Raw genomic sequence first — 20,856 nt, 5'->3', positions numbered from 1 at the left:
CCATTGTACAGGTACACCACATTTGTTTATCCATTTATTAGGTAATGGACATTTAGACTTTTTCCACCTTTTGATTATTAGGAGTACTGTTGCAGTGAACTTTATGTATAAGTTTTTGTGTGGACAGGTGTTTTCAATTCTCTTGGGTCTGTATCTGTGGGTGGATACACATTGGATGGAACCTCCTTTTCTTTCTGGTGGAAGTGGAGCTTTCCTTCTAACAGTCATAGGACCCAAGGCAAAAACCTTAAGAGCAAGTGGGTGTGATGGATTAGTGGCACCTGAACTCTCAGTCCCCAAATAGCTGGGCCTCTTTATCTATATGTCAATATTTTATAAATTCTTTCTGCTTAGTTAGCTGTCATTCTTTGCTTTTGACAGGGAGCCTATCTTTAGGAGAACCCAACACTTCAATTTATTCCTGAGCTCCTTAGAAGATGAAATCTGTATAACTATCAAAATCAAGAGTAAAGGCTCAGACTGAAAGGTTGGGGTACACTGCTAGGAGAAAAACACAAGCTTTAATGTTGAATTAATTTAAAAATCTTTGGGAATTTACTTCTGCATTTTCAGCCGTGTTTAGGACATTTGATTGTCATGTATGGGGCTTCTAGTTAGTGTTATTGTATAAATACTCTACTTTCAAATTTTAGGGATTAAGTGTTACTCTTGCTGTTTAAGGACCTCTGAACTGATAAGAGTCTAAAACCCATTAGCAGAACTCTTAGTGGTAGGAAGGGTGTCATGGGGTGTCCTGACCACCGTACAAAGCGTAGGTTAAAGGACTTCTGTATTGCTTCAGATTAGGTTACCACAAAGACTCAAAGAGCTTGAGTTTAAACAAGACTGAGGTTTATTTTTTCAGTCATGGAAAAGAAATCTGAAGGTAGGTAGCCTGGGGTTACTAAGTAGTTTCAAAGTCATCAATAACCTGATCCCTTCTATCTCTCTCTTTGGTCATCCTTAATACATGGCTCCTGTCTTCAGGCTCACACAAGACTGCAACACAGCCATTGAAGCACCCCTGTTCCCCCCACATCGTATCTAGTTTCCAAATAACAGGAAGAAAGAAGAGCAAATGCAGAAAACAGGTGTACCTCTAGGCTGAGTAAACCTTTTAAAAGTAGCTTAGCTTTCCCTGAAGTCCTACCCAATGACATCTTCGTTAGTCTACTGGCTTCAAGGGAAGTTTGGGGGTTGAGGTGGAGTTCTGCTAGTTAGGAAGAAAAGAGTGAAGGAAACAGGGGAAAGATAAAGGTAGGCAGCCCCGTGTCTCAGCCTTGGCATCTAGAAGCTCATCATGATTCAAGATGGACAAGACACACAGTTACTCAGAGTTTTGCTAGAGCCCATTCCTTGACCACTCCCAAGTTATCAGGCTTAGAATGTTGAAAGCGTGACTTTTGGTAATGGTTGAATTGTCCATCTTAGTTCTTCAGTGGGAGGATCTGCAGACTTTCTAGAGGGTATGACATTTCAGAACGATGTTGAAGGAAGATGAACAGAGACCTTTGTCAGATAGTACAGGAACAGCCATCCACCTACTCTTCTTTGTTTCCATGTGTTTTTATGGATGCCAGTGGTCAGAGGTATTCAGGGCAGTGGTTGGAGATTTGGAGTGTAGTCGGTGACTGGAGAAGAAAGAAGCTTCTTGACTTTCATGAGCATCTCAAACCTGAACTAGACTCCTTAATATTAGCTATAACCCATTGACCTCTCCCTGTGCTAGAATATTACTTTACACCCATATTTTTTATTATTACATTGAATATATATCCTTGTCAAAAGTCATTCTGGATGTAATAACCAAGAACACAAATAATTCAACTTTATGCTAATGGACTTAAAGGAGAATAGAGAGTTTCTTTGCACTCTATTCTTTCTCTTCGGCTGAGACATTAAAAAATATATACAAAAATGTAAAAGCATAAAAAAGTATAAAGGCAGAGCAAATTAAACCTGAGATTCTATTTGAGTTCTTTCTGAAGGTATCACCTTAAGTTGTTTAAAGGCTTTGTTTGAGTTTGGCTCACAAATCTATGTTAGGATTTGTTGGGAACGTGATGCCTATGACAGAGTGAACAAATCAGAAAATTCGTACATTTGTTTAGACATCTGTATTGTTGCATGACATCATCTGAGTCATTTAAGTATTTTGAAAATAGGGGTTTTAGTCCCCAAATTGTCTTTTCCAGTGCCAAGGTTTTTTGAGCCTAGGGTTTTGGGCTTAAAAAAAATACTGACTAGCAGGTCAGCAACCTCTAGCTCTGATCACAACGCCCTTGCAACTTATTTCTGAAGCAACCCAGTGGTTTCCGAAGGCATGGGATTGTGCTGTTGTCCACCATAACTACATTTCCACTTCCACTCAGGCTTGCTCCTGATTATTTATAAGAATATTTAAGAATTGGGCCTCCCCTGGTGGTGCAGCAGTTGAGGGCTGGGCTGCAAAGCTGCCTGCAGCCTCTGCAGCGCCAGTTCAGTCCCCGGCCACCAGCGAGGGTCCCACACAGCCTGCAGACCTCCCCTGTCTCGCCTGCTGCTCCCCTCAGCAGTGTATTTCTTCATCAGTCTGCCTGTTCTGCTCCCTACTCTGGCTCTGGTGAATTCTCTCACCCTCCCTCTCTTCTACTGTATCCAGTGCTTGTATAAATAAATAAATAAATCTTTAAAAAAAAAAAAAAGAATATTTAAGAGTCCCCAAATAGTACCCAGACACATGACAAGGGCAACTGTTTCCTGCAACTTTGAAAGCTCTTTGATTTGGGCGCTTGGGAGAATCTGACTCATTATTAAAAGAAGTTATTTGAATCAAGCCTTAGCCATTTCATCCTCTGCACTTCTGCCTCCCCAGGGACTGTGAGCTCCCATTTCCAATCCCTCCCCTATTACTATCAACCTCCCTATCATATGAGCAGGCACAAGTCTGTTCCATCCTTAAAAGACCCTTCTCCTCTTATCTCTACTCTTTCGTTATAATATAAATTTCTTGAAACAAAAATAGAAACAAAGGCACTTTGCTCACCGGTCTCCTCGCCTCTATACTATGCCCTAAATCTCCTGCTCTCTGCCATCTACTCCTACAACACTGCAGATCTTGCTCCACTAAAACCAACAGTTGCCAAATTCTCATGGACATTTTCCAGCTCTTTAGTCTATTGGTCCTCTCTGCTGCCCTGAATTCAATGAACAAACTCTTCCTTCCTGAAACTCCCAGTGCCCTTGACTTTCACCATGTCATACTTAGTCTTTGGATTGATTCTCCTTGTACATTGCTGACTATTGTGTCTTTTGTGGACTCGACTCTGCCTGCCCTTTCAATGCAGAGTGGCATGAGATAAGCCACTTAATTTTTATCTGTGAAAAGTAGAGGGGTTGGCATGGATAATCTCTAAATTCCCCTCAAACCCTGCTATTCTTTTCATTATATTATCAGGAGTCAGAAGCCACTGGCTTAAGCTACAGAAAACTCTTGTTTCATGTTAAAAGAAATGTAATGAGAGATGATTCACATTTGGGCTGCAATTCTGCAAGGAGATATTGTTGGCTGCTGCTTTTTCAGAGAAATCATAAAAGCTGAAAACTGGTATGGCATCATTCAGTAGTTTATCACCATGTGGGAGACTGGCTAATGTGAATTGTGGTTACAGCATAATAGAACCACTGACCACTCATGCAGGACTGGAGTGCTGTGACTTGGCGCGAGGGTGACATGAATGAGGTTCTTTGCCCATCATGGCCCCCAGACAGGACCACACACTGGGCATGATGACAGTCCTAGAGAGCTGGGAGGTTTGAAAAAACCACCATCATGCAGATGCCCCAATGGGGACATCATGTTTGACTAACATGGCGGCTGATGACAAAAATGCTGACCTTATCCAATGGACCCTTTCCAGTAATGCTTAATTAAATGGCGCTCCTAGTTTTAAATAGTAATTTCCTTACATATACTGCTCTCTGAGATTTCAGATGATTTGCTGAGAGCATGATTTCATCTGATAGGCAGGGGCAAGTGCATACATTTAAGGGTATTTGGATTTCAGATGGGGAGTGGATATAGACACTGCTGGGCGGAGAAAGGGACTAGAAGAGGCAGTTTGATGGACCTGCTCCAATTTGACTACCTTGTGGTGATACTTGCAGATGTCCTCATTTCTGAGTATGTAGTGTTCTTCGAACAAATGTTTCATTCAGTCAAAAATTCTGGGTCCTGGTTACTCAAGGCAGAGTCAGATTGGAGTCATTTTTGTGTAGAGGGCATAATTCATTATTTCTTGAGAATCTCAGAATTGAGAAATAAGGTGATAAAAAGCAAAATATGTAGCATTTAAAGTGCTACATTGAAGATACTTCATTGTGTCTCGCCTTTACCCACCCACCCAAACTTTAACTATATATATAAAATATATAATATACAATATATAATATACATCTCTCTCTATATAAAGCTATACCTAATAGATATGTGTCTATATATCTAGTATATCTGTCTATATAGATAGACATACCTAATATATATCTATATATCTCATATATATCTTTATATCTTATGTATATATTATATCTAATATATATCTAATATTAAGTTGGCAGGAAAGACTACGCATACACCATCGCTATTAGATTAAATTAAGTTCCCAACTTAATTAGACAAGGATTCCAAATATAATTGGCAGATCATCTACTAAAACCATTTTGCAAAGGCCTTGCCTTGGCTATCACAGTATACTCAGGCCACAACCAGCAGGATGGTGGACACATCGCACCCCTAGTGCAGCAGCCTGGGCCCTGCACCATTTTCTTGTGCACATGCCCAGCGGATCTTTGTCAGTGCCCATCCCTCTACTGCCCGTACAGGAGACACAGCGCTGCTGGCCCTTGGTACTTCCGAGTGGGAACTTTAGTATACCAGATAGGTGCCTAATGGCAGACCTGGGAATTGCATTAACTTTATCTGCACAGTGATGGTGCTGGCACTTTGCCTAGCCTTTCAGAGCAAAGGACATCCAGCAACACTCTCCTGGGAAGCAGATTAACGTCTGTGAGTCACTGCTCTTCCTTCTCATTTATGATTCATGACCTGGGCTATATTTTTAGTTTGTATTTATTTGGGTCTGAGAAGTGGGCTGTGTGGAAGTACTGTTTGGAAACTTATGGAATAATGAGGAGAAATTGGAATCACACTTAAATTTGAGTGGCCTGAGATTTGGCTCTATTCATCAGATGTCCTGTAAATGTTTTTTGAGAGCCTAACTGTGTGCATTCACTGTGCTGGGCTCTAAGGATGCGAATGAATGGGACCAGGCTTCCTACAAGAGCCTGCTGAGTTTTGCAGGGAGATAATGAGCTAACTAGATAACACACTGCAACAGCCACTGTCTTATCTTTCCAGCCATGTCTGTAGACTTCAGTCATTTTGAAGTATTGGGTATCTGTGGAGCACCCCTTTATTCTTGCCCCAACCTGTGCCCACTCCCTGGAAATCCCTCCCCCAGCCTCTCCTTAGTTGTCCTTCATGACTCACACCGGCATCCATTCTGAAAAATTGTTCCGGATTCCCTGAGGCTGGGTTGGAGCCTTTCCTGTACCCAGAACACCTTGCATCCATGTTTATCATAATCCTATAAAGGGTGATGTTGATTGATGTCTCTTCATAGTAGTTGAGACTTACTTACCAGCTCCCCAAATGAGGAGGCAGGTGGAGCTGAGGATGGGAAGAATCACGTTGCCATCCCAGGGCAGTTACTGTCACCTGCCCAACCCTTTCCAAGCACCACTTGCTGTGCTCAGTGTGACCTTATCTGACCCTTACAGCAACCTTATAGATGAGACACTGAGACTTTGAGAGGTAAAGTTATTTGCCCACAGTTTCACAGCTGCTATATTCCAAGCTGAGATTCAAACCCAAGCCTGTTGGCTTTTTTAGGCCCATGCTCAGAGACTAGGGCACGTTCTTTCTACCCACTTCATGGTGACTCTATCAGTCAAAATAGACTCATTCTGGGGCCTCCCCAGTGGTGCAGCGGTTGAGTGCTGGGTTGCGAAGCTGCCCGCAGCCTCTGCAGCACTGGTTCGATCCCCGGCTGCCGGGTGAGGGTCCAACATGGCACACAGACCTCTCCTGCCGCCCCCTGCTCCCCTCAGCAGTGTACTTCGGTCCTTCTGCCTGCTCTGCTCCCTGCTCTGGCTCTGGTGAATTCTCTCACCCTCCCGCGCTTCTGACTGTACCCAGTGCTTGTGTAAATAAATAAATAAATAAATCTTTAAAAAAAAAAAAATAGACTCATTCTGCATTAACAAGCAATTCCATAACTTGGTGGCTTAGTCAAAAAAGCTTTATTTCTTGCTAATGCTGTGTGCACAGCAAATGGGCTGGGAGTGAGGAGGGGAGCTCTATTCTGTGTCATTCTCCCTTAGGACCTAAGCTGAGGGAGGCTTTTTCTCTGTTCTTCCCATTATAACAGAAAGGCCATGTGGAAATCACCCCAAATTGATAGTCTGCTGGAATATCATTAGCCAAGTCAGAGGCCACACCCAACTTGGAAAGGACAGGAAAAGTGTGATCCTACTATGGGGTGAGGAGGTAAAAATGTGGAAATATTTGGGGAACAGTCCACGGACACAAAAAAGACCAGAGAGAGTAGATTAACGTAAACAAAAGAGAAGGATGAAGTGTCCAAAGGAATGAGGGCCTTCTAGGGGATAAGAAAAAGCTTGTCTTTTTAACCATAGATCTTTAGTTAAAGGACTGCTGGGATCAATTATTCAGCTGTTCTTCCTGTAAGCAGCACTGTTACGGTTTCCCCTCTGAATGTATTAATGCTTTGACACAACTTGGGACTTCACTGGGTCCATCAAAAGAGAGCAGTCAATTGCTATTACAAAAGCAACTTAATCTGAGTAGGGCTAGGTTTGCAGGCCAGATCACATTTTCATTACGGAACCAGTCCTGCCAGCCTGGAAGCTGTCTCAAAGAACAACAGAAAAAAGCATTTCTGCTCTCCTAGGATTAGGGTTACTCAGTGATTTAAAAAAATAAATCTCTTCAAAGTTTCTTAGGAGGATGAGAAAGTGCATCCACACTTGATCCTCCCCACAAAGGACTTACCTTAAGGCGATGGGCAGCAACTGTTGAACCTGCATAACATTAACAGTGAATGTAAGATACAAACCCGCCCCCTCCAAGGAGATTTGCAAAGAGCACATTGGGAATAATTCACAAGCACTAAGGAAAATTCACTTTTTATGATATGATTCCTGTTTTCCAAGAACACAAGAGGTGGTCGACCAGGTATGGAGCTAGGCACAGTACTTGGCTGGTGGACACAGCAATCATTCTATTCACTGTAAATTAGTATAGAATAAAAACTCACTGCTACCGACAGAAGGTGTCTGGCCTGACCTCTCTTCTTTCTTTTCACGCCAAATTATATATATATATATATATATATATATATATATATATATATATATATATATAGTGAAAGTTTGGGTGGGTAGGTGAAGGGGAGACAAAATTCAGTATCTTCAATCCAGAGATTGAAGATTTCATTTTCATTGAAATATCTTCCTGGGACCTCCATGGTGGCCTAGGGGTTAAGTCTCAGCACTATTACCACTGCCTGGGTTTGATCCCCAGCCAGGGAACTGATCCTCATGGCACAGCAGACCTCTCCTGTCTCTCCCGCTGCTCCCCTCAGCAGTGTGTTTCAGTCAGTCTGCCTGTTCTGCTCCCCACTCTGTCTCTAGTGAATCCTCTCACCACCACCCCCAACTCTGGCCTATACCCCAGTTCTTCTATGTAAAAAATACATATTTAAAAAATATATTTTCCTGGACTCCACCCATTGTGGAGCATGGGGCACTGCTGGGGAGTAAGCAAGCTTTGTGGGGGAATGTCTCCTATCTGACTCAGGGCAACTGCTGTGAGCACGTGCCTCGGTAAGAGGATGACACGCTGGGTCCGTTAAGTCGGCATCTGACACCACCGTACTCTTGTATGTTCTCTGGCTGCAGGACTTGGAGTATTCCCTTAATGGTAGACGTCTTCAGGTGGGGAAGGTGACATGAACTAGCAGAGCTTTAAGCATTAAAAGACATGGGTTTGTCTCCCTGCACCAGTGTTGTGGTTTCGAGCAAGCACTGAGCCTCTGAGAATCAGTTTTCTCATCCATGAAAGGAGTACAAACACCCATTCAGGTCCTGTCACAGCGTCATCATGAGGATCAAATGAGGTAACACCAGGGAGAATGGACAAAGTGTAAATCGTTGCTCCTGCAGGATGGATTTTCTGGCTGTGTGAAGTTACTGCTGTGAGAGGTCCCAGCCCTCCAACTGCTATGAGCATGGTTTTTGCCTCAGGGATGACTGCCAGCTGAGGGACTGCATGTGTTCAGGTCTGTAGACAGAGATGAAACCTCTCTCAGTTCACAAAAATCCCCAGAGTAAGGGAATTTTGGAGGCGTGGGACTGTTGGTTGGCGGCCCTGCATACCCGCCTCTGGTCATGCACATGGTTGTCATACTTTCCTTGCCCACAGACGGCCAGTACTTTTTTCCAGATGCATCGGAAGGTTTCTTTGGACACTTACAGACGCCCACATCTTGGTCTGTTAGAGTGGCACCAAAAAGCCAGCCAGACCAAGATCTTTGGTGTTTATTGGGCCCCTGGCAGTCAAGACACTTTATTTGCAGGCTCCTGGGCTATCCACTGTTAACGAGAAACTTTTCACCTGAATCACCTTAAAACTTCCCTTACTTAGTTCTAATATTTCCCAGGAGATTAAACGTAAGATATTATCAGCTCTGCTTGCTTTGGAGGGCCTAGGAATGAACTTTAAGAAAACAGGTGCTCTCTCCATCTGCTGTGGGTACAGGAATCTGTGTAGTAGGGGGTGGGCACAGAAGGCAAGGGTTTATGCCAGCACGGACAGGTCTGCTTACCTCACAGCCTGCTTGGCTTGGGAAGGATCCCTGAAGAGGTAGATATTGCAGTTGGAAAAATAAGCAGAACTCAACTTTTTCTTTTTTTCCCATTTTTATAATCATTCCATTTTTAGCATTAATATTACATGTTATAAGACTCAAAGGACTTTTTCTTTTTCTTTTTTTATAATAAATTTTATTTTTATATTCCCCATACAATTGCAACCCCCTTATTTTGACCCCAATCCCTCCCCTCCCTGCCCCCCACCCCCCATAGAGTGTCTCTGGCTCATAGTTGTTTGTTGATTTTGATTTTCACTTTCTTATAGTTATTCATTTTCCTGGTCCCTTATTTAAGTTGTCTAGATTCCTGCTATGAGTGAGACCATCCGGTATTTTTCTTTTTCTTTCTGGCTTATTTCGCTGAGCATGATCCCTTCCAGCTCCATCCATGTTGCTGCAAATGGCATGAGTTTATCTTTTTTTGAATGCTGAGTAATATTCCATGGTGTATATGGACCACATCTTCTTGATCCAGTCATCTATTTTTGGGCATTTGGGTTGTTTCCAAAGCTTAGCTATTGTAAACAGTGCTGCTATAAACATAGGGGTGCAGGTGCTCTTTGGAATGGATGTTTCTGTGTCCTTTGGGTAAATACCTAGGAGTGGAATTGCTGGATCATATGGAAGCTCTATGTTTAGTAGGTCCAGAAATCTCCACACAGCTCTCCATAGTGGTTAGACCAGTTTGCACTCCCACCAACAGTGCAGAAGAGTAAAGGACTGACTTTTTCTAATTACAAAGACCTTCAATGTGAGTGAATGAGAAAACCCATATTTTCAGACCTTTGAATCTACCTTCCAGAAGGTTCTTCTGTTGTTTTTGTAAATGGTAATTCATTCTAACAAAATATATTTTGAGGGATGACTGTGTGCCAGCAAGTATTCTAGGTGTTGGGGACAGAGGAGTCCCAGCTCACTGGCATTAAACCTTCCAGTGGGGGAGACAGAAAACAAACAAATACATAATACTCAGTGGGACAGTATTTTTGGAGAAAAAAAATACAAGAGGACATATAATGATGGAACAAAGGAATTTGCCAGCGGCCCTGCGCTTTTAGATGAGTTTCCAAGGTGCTCAAAGATCATTCTAAGAAAAGTCCATGTTTGCCAAGATCACTTATGCCTCTTCCACTGAAATTGTTCAGAGAGGCTTTGTCCACTGAACTCCCTCTAATCTTTTCCCCAGTGTTGCTCCCCATTCCAGAGAAGGGGTCCTTATTTATTCCCATTGTCTCCCTGCCCAAGTTTCATGAGGTTGGAGCCACACTAAAAGGGGAGGGTTTTCCATCCCTTCTCACATGGTTCTCGTTCTGACTCACACCTGGCACAAAGAGGGCTTTGGGCAGCTTACCTTCAGGACTATTTTAACTGGCAATATACCCCCTTTAAAAAGAACACATTACAGATGGTTCAGTTAGGACGCAGGTTATTTTGAGACTTCCTGAACATCGCTTCTTGGCTACTTCATTCAAATAAATCATATATTGCGCTGTAAGAGGTGCTGGGATAGTGATGACTAAGACTCACACCCTGCCCTTGAGAAGCCCACAGTCCAGAGTCAGATAAATTGCAGCACCACTGGGTGAGTGCAACCTTGGGGTGTAACCCATTGTCCCAAAGAAGAGACTCAAGGGTTCTGAAGGTTTCAAATCTGGTAATGGTTTCTGATGCTTCATTCATTTATTCATTATTCGTCTATTCATACACATTTCCTGAATAGTTTATATCAGGGTCACACACTGCCTGCAGATACTATTTGTTTGGCTAGTTACTGTTGTTATTATTATTTGGTAATAGTTTTGAGTTATAATTCACATACTGTACAATTCGCCCATTTGAAGTGTACAATTCAGTGGTTTTTAGCATATTCACAGAGGTGTACAACCATCATCCATTTTAGAACATCTTTATCAACCCCCAAACAAATGCTATGCCCTTTAGCACTCCTATACTGTCCCTTAAAACCTTCCAGCCCTCCTTTTCAGCTCTATAGAGTTGCTATTTTGGACATTTCATTTAAGTGAGATTGTACAATATGTGGTCTTTTGTGTCTCTCTTCTTTCATGTCAAATAATATTTATTTATTTTTTAAAGATTTATTTATTTATACAAGAACTGGAGTACAGGCCAGATGTGTGGGAGGGTGAGAGGATTCACCAGAGACACAGCGGGGAACAGAACAGGCAGACGGACTGAAATACACTGCTGAGGGGAGCAGCAGGCAAGACAGGAGAGGTCTGCTGCACCATGTGGGTATCTCCACGGCCGGTGGGATTGAACCGGTACTGCAGAGGCTGCAGACAGCTTCACAGCGCTGCGCTCAACTGCCTGCACCACCAGGGAGGCCCTCATGTCAAATAGTATTTGGAGGTTCATCTGTGTTGTGGCATGAATCAGTACTTCATCCCTCTTAATTGCCAAATACTATGCCATGGATAACAGGTCACTTTTTTTTTCATCCATTCATCATCTTATGGATAGTGGGTTGTTTCTACTTTTTGACCATTGTGATTAATGCTGCTATGAATATTTGTGTGCAAGTTTTGTGTGGACATGTTACAATTTTCTTGGATCTATATAGGAGTGGATTTGCTGGTCATACGGTAATTCTAAATTTAACTTTTTGAGTTGCACTCAGACTATTTTCCCTCATGTCTGCACAATTTGATAAATGATATTAAGTATTTTTTACTTGTGTTTACTGGCAACTTGCATTTGCTATTTGGGGATATGTCTGTTCAGACATCTTGCCCATTTAAAAATTAGGTTGTCTTTTTATTATTGAGTTGTAAGAATTCTTTATATGTTCTAGATGCAAGTCCCTTATCAAATGTGTGATTTGCAAATATTTTCTCTCATTCTTTGAGTGACATTTTTATTTTCTTGATCGTGTCCCTTGAAGCATACAAGTAAGTGATTTTTTTTTTTTTTTGTATTCAATTGCTGTGAAGTCCAATTTATATATCTTTTCATTGGTTGTCATGTCTAAGGTTTTGACTATTTACACCAGTTTTCTTTTAGGAATTTTATCTTTTAACTTTCGTATGTAGATCCTTGGATCCATTTTGAGTTTATTTTTGTATATGGTATGAGGTGTTTGTGTGTGGGGGCCCAGTATCATTCTTTTGTATATGTATTGCAGAACCATTTGCCATTGAATTACTTTAGCACTCTTGTCCAAAATCAGTTGGCAGTAAATGTGAAGGTTTATTTCTGGACTTTTCGATTCTATTCCATTGATCTATATATTTCCAGTCTTATGCCAGTACTATACTTGCTTTGATTGTGTTGGTGAATAGTTGGTTTTGAAATTGGGGCATGTGAGTCTTCCAATTTTGTTCCTATTCAAGATTGTGCTGGCTATTCTGATTCTCTTCCATTTACATGTGAGTTTTAGGATCAACTTGTCAATTTCTGCAGTAAAACCATCTGGGATTATAATGGGAATTTAGCTGAATCTGTAGATCAGTTTTGAGAATATTGCTCTCTTAACACATTAAGTCTTCTTATCCATGAACGCAGGGTATCTTTCCATTTGTTTTAAACTTTAATTTATTTCAATGATATTTTATAATTTTTGAAGTATGAGTTTTGCATTTATTTTGGTAAATTTATTCATAAATAATTCATTCTTTTTGATTCTATTATTAATGTCACTTTTGAATCATTCATTGTGACCTGCTGTGTTTAAAAATTGGGAGAGTTCACAAATAAAGTGATTTCTGATTTCTTTTGAAAAATCAGATGTAGTTTCCAAAAGATCAACAAGGGCTAGAGTGAGTAGTTTGAATCTCATCATTCTATATAGGCCGTGCAGTTCAAGTTTGCTTTCATCTGCCTACTTTCTTTTATCTGGATCACTTGACTCAAGAATATGTTAATTATTAGGCCTTGAAGGTTTTTTTATTTTAAAGGGTGGAAATTTATTTTTTTTTAAAGATTTTTATTTGTTTATATAAGAACTGGGGTATAGTCAGAGGCGTGGGAGGGTGAGAAAATTCACCAGAGACAGAGTGGGGAACAGAACAGGCAGACTGACTGAAATCCACTGCTGAGGGGAGCAGCGGGCAAGACAGGAGAGGTCCTCTGTGCCATATATGTTTCTTCCTGGCCGGCTGGGAATTGAACCCATGCTGCAGAGGCTGCGGACAGCTTCACAGCACTGCGCTCAACCCACTGCACCACCGGGGAGGCCCTGAGGGTTTTTTTTTTTTAACCTTTATGATTATTCTTTTGGAAAATCCAAATTAGATAAAGACTCAGTTTGAAAGAGGGATTGATATTATTTAAATATTTAATATGATAAGTTTATATGCCTATCCTATCCTCTCTCAAAAGTTTTTCAAGCTGTATCTTATTCACTTTAGGAACAACAGTGCGTCAGGGTCTACATTGGAGATGCAAAGAAGAAACAGACACCACCGCTGCTCTAAAAGAGATAGAAACATATTGACAAAACTGTTGGCAATTTGATTTTCATAAATGCCTACTAGAATCTCACACTGGGTATGGAGGACAGCTCAGAGAAGAGATTTCATAGAAATGACCTTTGTATGATGGTAACTAAGATCTTGCCCACCAGACTAAGAATGTTTAATCTTTTCCTGAAGATTCTTCTACAAAATATGATTATTAGGCCACCTGTAGCAGAATCACTTGAATACTTACTAAAATATAGTTTTCAGGTCTACTGAGGTAGAATCTCTCAGACTCTGGGGATTCTGAAGTTCTCTGAAGTTTGAGAAGCTCAAGTTTAAGGATAGGGGCCTTGTTAGTGTTTTAAGTGGCAACGGGGGTTATTGGATGGGGTTACATCATGTCAGACCTGCATTCCAGTAAGGTGCTGGCTGCATTGAGAAAGGATGGGTCTCACTCATAGAAAGAATTATGTTCTAAATTCAGCATTAAGGTAAATTTGAGTAAAGAATGCATTAGACAAACGCATAATCTCCACAATTTGTGCACTTGAGCCATCAAGGGTCAGAATCAATGTCTTGTGTTTCCATTTGCATTTACAGAGAGGTCCCCTTCCTGTGGGGCAGTTGAGATCAAAGTCTGGTTTGAGGATTAAGGGACTGAAGCTGAACAGAGGGGTTGTTATTTTGCCATTTTCTGGCCAAACGAATCTGGCTGAATTCAAGTACGTCGAACATGCGTGTGATACGAAGCCATTCTATTGCAATTAAAAGACATAGTATACCTAAACTAGGGTGGTGAAAGTTGAGGTAGCTTGCAGAGTTGAGGGAAGAAGGGCAGATAGGAGAGATGACATGGAGATTGAGTTGGTGGAGCTTGATCCTGATTGGATGAGGGGTTGAAGAGAGGAGCAGTTGAGTTTTCTATTCATGTAACTAGGTAGATGGTGATACTGTTGCTTGGGATCAGAAATATAAGCAGAGATATAATTGAGATATATTGATTTGAGAGGAAAGTGGAATAGTCACATGACTAAACTGATCTGGAGCATGGAACAGTGTTGAAAATTGGTGTGCCATCAGCACCCAGGCGATAATTGAAGGTCTAGGAGTATGCATGCAGGCAATTGATTTTTACTGGATGGAAATATGACTTAGGAATCAAACCTTTCTAAACTTCCCTATTGGTGCTAATATGTATTCGGGGTTAAGAACCATGGTACAGGAATGGGGAGTGAATGTTCAATGAATGAGTGAAATTTCCTTTTAGAATGTGCATACTTTCTGGAATTAATGTTGATGGTTTTATGATACGTGTATGCACTAAATGCCACTGAATTGTACACCTACCATTGTTCAAATGGTTTAATGTGTATTTTACCATAATAAAAAAAGATTGGAATAACTTGCCTTATATAAAAAAAAAAAAAACATAGTTCAGAGTCAAAGAAGGTACTGCTATTTGAAAAAGGATGGAAAAATAATGAGGAACCAGCATAGGAGACTGGGGAGGGATAGTCAGAGGATAAAGCTCTCACAAAAGTCAAGAAAGAAGACAGGTTGGGGCAAAGGGGGAAGTTGAAGTCAGCAATTACAGATACCCTGGAAGGCAAACCAGTGTATAGAAACAGTTGACTAATATGGACTATGAGGAGGTAGTTCCTTTGCTTGGCCAATTTTTTGAGGGGAGAACCTTCTGTAGCCAGTTGTGATATGAGTAAGGAAGTGGAGACAGTGTCTCAAGGTTATGAAAAGAATGTCTTTCCCCAACCCCCTGTTTTAAGTGGGAAAGACTAGAAACTATTTAGAGGTGGCAGAAAAATGCTGCAGTGTCTCCTGCTCACACTGGTGGCCTCTGTTGTTCTTGAACATTTATTACATGAAGGTCAGGCCCTTGTCATATGACACTTGATTATTTACTGCTCTTCAGTGTTTTGATTGTTCAAAGTGTCATTCTTCCCTGTCTTATCAATTCCAGGGCCTATGCTTTCAACCTTCTCTGGAACACCATTCCCTGGACTCCTGACTCAGAGACAGGCACATTCTGAGGAAGGGGGTAGAAAAAAGGGCTCGACCCTACTTAATAATGAATAAACTATGCTTCTTATAATTTTTTTGTTTATAAACTATGCTTTTTTGGAGGTTAAGCTAGGCTTTTCTTATTTCATTTTTTAAACTTTAAGATAATGCTACTTATTTAGAAAAACATGTGAAAGTATAAAGTAAAATGCTCCCTCTCTCTCATTCCCAGAGGTCGCTATTCAATTTTTTATGTATCCTTCAGACATTCTTTCTGAGGACATGAGAACATATATCCTTTTTCTCTGTTGTAGTCTCAAAGTCATCAATTGACTCAGAACGACAAGTTCCCCTCAGCTAGCTCTCATCCCTTCTTGCTGAAAATCCTAGTAATTTCTTCTCTGGAATGCAAATCCCAAGATACACACAACTATGAATAGGCTGTTCACCTCGCCCTGGGAGTAAGTGGTTGAAGCTCAGACAGTACAAAAATATTATTGCAGCCTTGGGGCATGAAGGGAGAGCAAGCTGGGATTTAGGTAAGCCATCCGTCAGGTGTTGAATGGGAGGGTTGTCTGAGCATTGCTGAGCTCCGCCACTTTCTCACCACCCTGTGTGTCTCTAATAAAAGTCTCCAGTGTCCTCACAGGGCCTGGAATTAGGGAGTGTCTTCTCTGTCATGGGCCACCTCCTTGCAGTCCCCAGACAGCTTGGATTCACGCCTGCTATTACTGTTGTGGCCCATAGCTTCTCTCATTGTTCCCCACCTGCTAGGCTGAAGGAAGGGTCAGTGGGCGCCAGCTAGATGAGCCATTCTATTTTTGCTTTTCCTGTTCTACAAAGCTTACACGCAGGGTCGCAGAAATGAAGTGCAGACTCTAGAATAAACCCTGATTCAGTCTGACTGAATAAGTGAAACTGAGCCAGACAGTTCCTTTTAATAAGCCTTAATTTCCTCATCTATTAAATGGAATTGACAACAATGACTAACCACATAGAAAGAAAAGATAAATCATCCCTTTCATGGTTGTCCTATCCAGTGGGGCTGGGTTTCTTGAGAACAGAGACCATGTCTTGTGCAGATCTGCTTTAGTAAATGAATGAGAGATATTGTCATCCTGAGTTTATACCTAAATCAACAAACCAAACTTCTCCTCCCTGAGACCACTCTTTGGTGATATGATCATCAGGTACCTAAACAAAAAAGTAGATGGATTATTTTTACGCTTTGCCCTCTTTCTGCTTCCTCATAGCAATGGTTTCCTAGTAAAAGGGACTGTGTAAGTCAACAAGAAGACTGATGCCATTCTGGGCTTTGGGATAATTGTGACAAAAATCAGGCATTGATGCTTTCTGTCACTGGGCTCGGATTGGTTTCCTCACATATGCCTGTTGTGGCAGGGGAAATGTGCTCTTGGTGCTGATGGCCAGGATGTGCATTTCTTCAGAATTTTCAGTTCAGCACAGTGAGGCTGGCAGGAGGAGGCCATGACATCACTGACAGACAGGTGTGTGAAACAAAGCAGAGGCTTCAATATAGAGGATCTGAAAGCCACATCTAGGTCTACCTTAGATGGAAGCAGCTGAGGGGGTTATGGCCATGAACTGTGATTAAAAGCAAAACTTGGAGGAGCCCTCTCTTCTTCCCCAACTCTCCCACTTTCCACTAAAAACCTCTCATTGAAACCCAAATTCCATCATTGATGACTCATTTCACTGGGCTGAGGGTTGCCCCTACTTAGACACTCTCCCTACGTTAATATTCAGGGCTCTCTCACCTCTATCCCTAGACGGCCTGCAGAGTAGAGCACCATCTCCCCAGTTCCCACTTAACTACACCCCCGTCAGGTTGCTTGTTGTCACTTTCCAAGATGGAGGACAACAGATATAACCAATATGGAAGAAATGACAAAGAAATTCAGAAAACTTTCAAAGGTGTGGTCCTGGCCTATGGTTCCTGAGTCCTGTTCTGGCTTTCTGTTTTCCTATAATCCATATTTATCCCCTGGAATGGAGAGACTGGCTCACCTCTCTCTGTCTCTGCGCACTCCCTCTATTCATTTTAAAGACACCATTGGCACCAAACAAAAGAAGCTTTGTTCTTCCAGCCAGTACCTCCATCCGTATCCCTGGCTCTCTCCCAAGTGTTGGGAATACAGTGGTGACCATGGTCTTTACTCTGATGGTACCAACAGCCAAGGCAATGAAACAGGCAATCAACAAGCAAGTTAACATAAACCTGAGCATCAATCAGTGGCATGGAGGTGATAAATAGGGGCTGTGGTAAAGGGTAAGAGGGGGCTTTTGAAGTGGCAAAAATGGAATTAAAACTGAGGATGAGACAGAGTGAGTCCTGCAGAGTAATGGGGGAAGAGGGAGCAGCAAGTGGCCAGGCCCTGTGTTTGGGAAGAGTTGGGCATATTTGAGGAACAGCAAGAAGGCCAAGGTGGCAGCAAAGTGCACAGGGGAGGAATGGCTGGAGGAGCAAGCAAGAGCCAGAACACACAGGCTCTAAGGGTTCATAGTGATATGTTTGTTTAGACGGTAAGTGCCAGGGCTTTTAAGGAATGAAGGTACATGGTCTGATAGACATTTTTGAAAAATCACTCCGGTGTCTGGTCACAAATTTCAAGAAGTATGCCTTCATAGGTTGGTTGGTATCACTTCATCTTAATAACTTACAGCCTGAGAGAAAGACGAACCCCACTTTTGAACCTACAAGACATGCAGGGGGGCATTGGAGGGGTAGCCCAGACCTGCTCCTCAAACTGTGCGGGGGTCCATTCTTTCCAGGGCTGGGGTGTAGCAAAAAGGGAGCAAGAGCTAAGTTCTGGAATGGAAAAGACCCTGAAAGGCAGGGAAAGCCGGAGCATCCAGTGTGTGAAAAGAAAATGAAAATCTTTTCAGTCCACCAGGACGGGGAGCTTGGGCCCTTGGGATCTCCTTTCAAGGTGATTCTGAGGTGGGCTTTCTGTCATACCCCCTAAACCTGGCTAACCTTTCCCAGTGAATCTTGCGGCTTATTGAACAGAACCCTGTAGGCATCACTTCCTTCCTTGAAGTACTCAAGCCTTCGGAAATGAAGCACCATTGGATCGAAAGAAAATATTCAAAATTTTTCATGTTATCTGCGCTGGAGATCCCAAGAGGAGTGTGACACAGGAACAGGTGGGGCATTGCCAGGTGACTGTCCTCGCCAGCACATGCCCTCAGCACTGGGCTTCAGGCTATACTTGCTGGACCTGCCTGCTCATTAGATGTAAATCTATAGTATTTGTTCAGAAATACTGCGAGAAGAGTCTGGAAGGCGGCCCCTCTCTACCGACACCCCCTGTCCGCCCCCAGCTCCTGCAATCTCCCCACAGTGTTTGTGCCAATTCCAAGCGGAGAGAGGTTGGAGGGCTTCCAAAGGAAAGCGGGACAGGGCATATATCAATTCCAAGGAGCCGACTGATCATTTTCAATTAGACTCTCAGGACATTTCTGAGCTCACGCTGAGAAACACTCCCTCGCCAGTGAAGACTCTGCTGAGAGGATTTACTTGCACAGCCTCACCTGGCAGAGCGACACAGACTAAGTCTACATCTCTTGGCTTCATTCTTCTCTGCGATTCCCAAATCCAGTTTTCAACCGCCAGCTTGTTTCCTGGATACCCTACCAACATCCTCCCATCAACGGATCCCAAACCAACTCAAATTCTTCCCCTGTCCACGCTTTCCTGTTTCTGTTAATGGAGAGGTTGTTCTCTCTGCTACCCTGGCTGGAAACATCTGAGTCATCCTTGACTCACCCTTCTCTCCCATGCTCTAGATCAAATCAACTGCCAAATCATGTAGTGTCTATTTCTGTAATGTCATTTGAGTCTGTCCCCTCCTTTCTGTTGCCACCATCCCTTCTTGGTGTGGGCTGTCTTTCCTTCCCTCTCCGCGGGGGCATCCTCACTATTCCCTCACTACTCACCCGCCTCCACACTGCTGCAGACTTAAGGCTCCTCAAACCCAGAGGGAATCTCCGCCCTCCCCAGCAGCTCCTGCTGCTGCCACCTGAAATATAAACCATCTTTCAGCTCACAAGTTACAGTTCCTTTCCCAATACTCTGTGTTCAAGCTAAATTTACTAGTTCCTGGTGTGGGACGTGACTTTGTCCTTTCTTTCTTTCTTTCTTCTTTCTTTCTTTTTCTTTCTTTCTTTCTTTCCTTTCTTTCTTTCTTCTTTCTTCCTTCCTTCCTTTCTTTCTTCTTTTTTTCTTCTTTCTTTCTTTCTTCCTTTCTTTCTTTCTTCTTCTTTCTCCTCTTTCTTTTCTTTTTCCTTTCTTCTCTCCTTCTTTCTCTTTCTCTCCTCTTTCTTTTCTCTCCTCTTTCTTTCTCTCTCTCTTTCTTTCTTCTCTCTCTTTCTTTCTCTCTTCTTTCTCTCTCTCTCTCTTCTCTCTTTCTCTCTTTCCTTCCTTCCTTCCTTTCTTCCTTCCTTCCTTCCTTCCTTCCTTCCTTCCTTTCCTTCCTTCCTTCCTTCCTTTCCTTCCTTTCTTCCTCTTCTCTCTCTCTTTCTTTCTCTCTTAATTTTATTCTTATATTCCCCATACAATTGCAACCCCCTTATTTTGACCCCAATCCCTCCCCTCCCCGCCCCCCACCCCCCATAGAGTGTCTCTGGTTCATAGTTTTTGTTGATTTTGATTTTCACTTTCTTATAGTTATTCATTTTCCTGGTCCCTTATTTAAGTTTTCTAGATTCCTGCTATGAGTGAGACCATCCGGTATTTTTCTTTTTCTTTCTGGCTTATTTCGCTGAGCATGATCCCTTCCAGCGCCATCCATGTTGCTGCAAATTGCATGTGTTTATCTTTTTTGATTGCTGAGTAATATTCCATGGTGTATATGGACCACATCTTCTTGATCCAGTCATCTATTTTTGGGCATTTGGGTTGTTTCCAAAGCTTAGCTATTGTAAACAGTGCTGCTATAAACATAGGGGTGCAGGTGCTTTTTGGAATTTTCTTAATATATCATCTTGCAAGATAGAAGATCTCATATCACCAAATCTTGTATTCGACATATTTATACGCTTGTTTTATCCCCTTCATACATTCCATGTTCCTGTATTATGTGTCTCACACTTTTTTTTTGCTTCCTCTAATATCTGATCACAGTATATGCTAGGAGCTACTCTTGGAATCCCCTTGGGAAATAATTTAATTCACAACTATTGTAATTGAATCCCCATTTTACAAAGACAAAACTGAGACACAGAGAAGTAGAGTAACTTGCTGAGGTTCTGTTCCTAATAAATGGCAGAGTCAGAATTTAAATTCCTATAGTCTGGCCCCCGACACTCTGCTCCTAACCACTAAACTCACATTCATCTTTATTATCTGCATTCCTGACAATGTAGTTTGGATTTAGCTGATGTTTTATAACGGAACTGAAGCTTGTCCA

At 42.1% G+C, this 20,856-nt stretch overlaps 1 protein-coding gene across 2 annotated transcripts in view; it reads left to right on the top strand.

Moving 5' to 3' along the window:
• Positions 1 to 20,856, top strand: part of SHC4 (SHC adaptor protein 4) — a 129,750-nt gene that overhangs the window by 20,524 nt on the left and 88,370 nt on the right. The window lies entirely within an intron of this gene.

This window comes from Talpa occidentalis, unplaced genomic scaffold, assembly GCF_014898055.3.
Source record: "Talpa occidentalis isolate TD23 unplaced genomic scaffold, MPIMG_talOcc4v2.1 talOcc4.11, whole genome shotgun sequence".
Lineage (NCBI taxonomy): Eukaryota > Metazoa > Chordata > Mammalia > Eulipotyphla > Talpidae > Talpa > Talpa occidentalis.
The sequence above is the reverse complement of the archived record's forward strand: the minus strand, read 5'-3'. Positions and strand labels throughout refer to the sequence as shown.